The following is a 4,052-nucleotide window of genomic DNA, read 5'->3' as shown; positions in this document are numbered from 1 at the left end:
CTCCTGCTACCTCCCTTGGTCTCCGCTGCGAGCCAATTCGGGGAGCTAAACCTGGATGCTTAGTTTTCTTCCAGTTCTGCTCTGAGTCGGGTCATTATGGAGTAAAATGAACACCAATGCTAAAAATCACAAGCAGATTTGGAGAGGAGAGTGGAATAGCAAGGAGGGACTCCCTCTTTTAGCAGCAGCTCACAGTTACATTAATTTCATCATCAAACTGCATCTTCAGCCCCAGTCTCTTGACTCAGCCTTTCCTGTTCTTCATCTTAACTCGTTGGCCTCTCTCCTTCCCGGCTCCCCGTTTGCCCCTGCCCTCCCTGCTCCCATTCCAGACCTGCATCAGCTACCGCCGGCCATCTCGCCCAGCTCCTTCCTCCACCGCGGTTTGTGTGCTTTGCTGGCCCACCGTAGGCAGAGGTTGTCAGTTACAGTACCTGGGGTCCCTCACTCAATTGCTTTTGACAAAATATTAGCTAAAAATGGGAGAAGAATATTTCATCAATTAAGACATACTTTGTATTTATAAACCTCCTCAAACCAGTTTTAGTTGCTTAGGAGGCACTTTTACTTATCCATGTAAAGATTCTGTAAGTTAGCTCTGGCTGCATGTGTTACAAAATGGCTAAAAAATCCAATAGTTCTGGAGTGAAATTCCCACAAATTGAGCTTTCTTCATTTCAAGCCCTTTGTATTAAAAATAGGCAGTGAAATAGTTTTCAACAATAGTTAGGGGCTCTTTTTTCCTACTGTAAACAAATGCTGAATATCTGGGCAAAAGCCTCCTCTGCGTAATGTGAGTCAACTCCCATTGACTTAACAGGGGTTGTCGTGCTATATATGAGAGCAGAATCTTGTCTCTGTGAATAAAGGAGTTTTTTCAAGAGTGAGGGGACTCTACACAATGAATGCATTTTTAGCAGCCATTTCTGATTCATTGGCAGGCTACCAGACACAAGAACTGTTTCTGTAGTCTTTTTACTCTCACAATGACAGACATTTTCTTTTTCATTTTTAGTGGGAAGTCTTTTGTGGTTTTTTTAACTCATGAAAATGTATGTCTTATGTTTCTTGGAATTTTGTACAATGAAGTATAAAGTATTTCTCAATCATAATATTTATGAAGTTGGTCCTTCCTGAGTTTATCATGAATCTTTGAGTTCCAGTTTTAAACTGAGCTAAGGATAAAGAAGCAGACTGGAGTCTAGCTCATGCACATGTCTCTTGCAGTTCAAAAGTTGCCTTGGAACCAGGTTGGACAGACCCTGTGAAAGCCACAGCAGCCACGGGGAGCCTCCCAGTGATGCCAGAGTTGTGTTTTGATGTGGTCCACCGTAGACTGACACCCAGGAAAGGGATGGGTGGCTTTCTAGTCATTGGGAATCCTCTGATGGGCCAACGTGACATCCCCCTTAGCAACACAAAGGAAATTTATCTCAGGCTAAAGAACTGTCCTCTGTAGAGTCTTCTGTGCTGTTACCTATAGCAATCTTGCTTCCTATCGTATTTTATATTCTTCCCAGAATTGTGCATTTAAAAAAAAAAAAAACTTAGCAAGTATCTTATATACAACTAATATATTAAATGGTTGGGATTTTGTGTTGCATGGTTTACATTTTTTATATCATCATACATTATTTTCTTGATAGTCAAGGTGATTTTCTTCTCCATTGTGCTTTTGAAAATATATTACTAATTACGCTGTTACAAAGATCAGCAGTGTAGATAAAAACTGCCTTTCCAGAGAAATAGAAAATGTATAATCTGAAGACCATTCCTAGTGCTGAAAGGCATATGGGGTGATGAGTCTAAACTGAAGCTGGGGTGACATAAAGTGAACCTAAACCTGACAATCATTAGACATCTGTATTCAGAACAACCAGTGTTGCTTGTTCATTTCTCTTTGTGGAGCCCAACCAAGTATTTCAGTAACCGTCTGACTGAATGTGGGCAAAATCCCCGTGGTCAGTGGAGACAATTGGTCTTACTTTCTGGACAGTGTCTGCAAGCAGACAGTGCTGCTTACTGGCATGGCGTATTGCATTGCGAGGTTGTCTGAGAGTAAGCAAAATCTTGCTGCCTGTCCACGCAAAACTGGATTTCTTCAAAAGCTGAATTAAAACCTATATTTAAAAAGGATATCTAATCTCATTTTTAAACCCCAAGCAAAGGTGTACCCACTATCTCTCCTGATATAAACCATGTAAATATTTAATTGCCCTCACAGTCAGGAAATGTCAACATTAGGTTTGTTTAGCTACAGTTTCCAACTAATGGATATCATTCTGTCTTTATCAGCAAGGTTGAAAAGGTGATACTATCAAGATCTCTTTTCTGTATGTATGTACCTACTCAGAGTAGTCAAGCCTCTTGTCAGGTTTTTCTTTCAGAAGCTGAGTAAGTTGAAATGTATAAGCTCATCATTGTAAGGCTTGTTTTCTACTGCCTGGATCATTTTTCGGTACTCTTTGAACTTTCACTGATATTTCCACTTTCTTTCTAGTGTAAATATCAGAAGTGGATGCATTTTTTTGTAGTGTTTCTTCACCAATGTGTGTGTACAGATCTATTTTTACTTGATATGTACTTTTTTATACACGCTAGATTGCATAAACTCTTTTTGCTACAGCAATGCCTATGCTTTGCTGAAGCAATGATTCTTCCAAGTCTTTCTCGAAGCCACTGCTTTTGTAGCAATGGTCTACATAGTCCTTACACCTATATGTGCTTGCTTGCATTTGCATAGATGTATTGGGTTTAACGATGTGATTCAGATGAGTCTGTAAGAATAGTCTTTCTTCCTTGTTCACTACCACACTGGTCTTTCTATCCTCTCTAAACATTATCACCAGACTTTCTATAACCATCTAGACTACTGACACAAAATGTCTTTGGATTAAGAATCAGCATCCTGAAGGAATGCTACTAGAAACAGATCAACTCATTGATATCTCGCCACTGACAATTATATTTTGAAATGTCAGTGAGCCAGTTTTTGGTCCAGTTGTTTCCATATAAATCAGGTGTTTTTAATCAAAATGTCTTGTGGCACTAAACCAATGGCTTGGAGAAATCCAAATTTACAGCAAAAGTGCAATTACTTTTATCAGCTGGATGTTTAATTATTAAAAAAAAAAAAAAGAAGCTTGTTTCTACCTGTCAGGGCCCTGAGTATACTAATAGGCCTTACTTGCCCTGCCCAGCCTCAGCTGGCCCTTGATCCCCTTCCCTTCCCTGCCCTGCCCAGGCCCAGGCCCCATCTCCACCCAGCTGGGGCATCAGTCCCTGGCCTGTGATGCTGCAGCAGTGCCAGGCTCCAGCCCTGCCACAGCCGTGATGACCCCGACCCGTCCCCGTGGCAGTGCCCGATGCCGGGGCCGGGGCTGCCCTGCTCCCTCAGGGTGGTGGGCCGGGCCCTGGCAGTGAGGCCCGGCCCTGCCCCGTGGGAGCCCCTGGCCCGTGCAGCACCCTGATGCTGTCTTGCGTGCAAGAAGGTGGTGTAGGTCTGGAAGGGACATGGACTATCAAACGCTCCCCCCTGCAATTGCAGATAACCATGTAACAGACCGTGCTCATTGTTAATACAATTTAATGAACAGCAAAGACCAGAGTATTGATCGACATACGTGGGAATCAATGCCTAGCTAACTGGTCTGTATTTCCATGAGTCAAAACGTTTACTCTTTTTTATTCAAGTTAGGATGGGCTGCACGAGCCTGCTGATTTTGAAAATTACAGTATAATGCCATTATTATAGTCAGACTAAGGCTCTAAACTCAGGAAAGTGGAGCAGGAAAAGATTCTTGTTTTTTATGATGAGCAGACCAAAGAGTTTAAGTGGTTGCTGAATAACATGAGTTCCTCTAATATTTTATTCTACATTTTCTGTACTGGTTTGTAAATATGAATATATTTAAATTTTCAAGTTTCACTGCGTAATGTAGGGCATGCTCCTTGCCTTATAGGCAACCTGGTTGTTTTATCTGTATTAACTTCCCCAGTCTTCATATCTAGTAAACTTCAGTGTAATTGAATCAATATGGTGTTCCATCCAA

Source organism: Apteryx mantelli, chromosome 9 (genome assembly GCF_036417845.1).
Source record: "Apteryx mantelli isolate bAptMan1 chromosome 9, bAptMan1.hap1, whole genome shotgun sequence".
NCBI classification, from domain to species: Eukaryota; Metazoa; Chordata; class Aves; order Apterygiformes; family Apterygidae; genus Apteryx; species Apteryx mantelli.
This window is presented reverse-complemented; position numbering follows the sequence as displayed.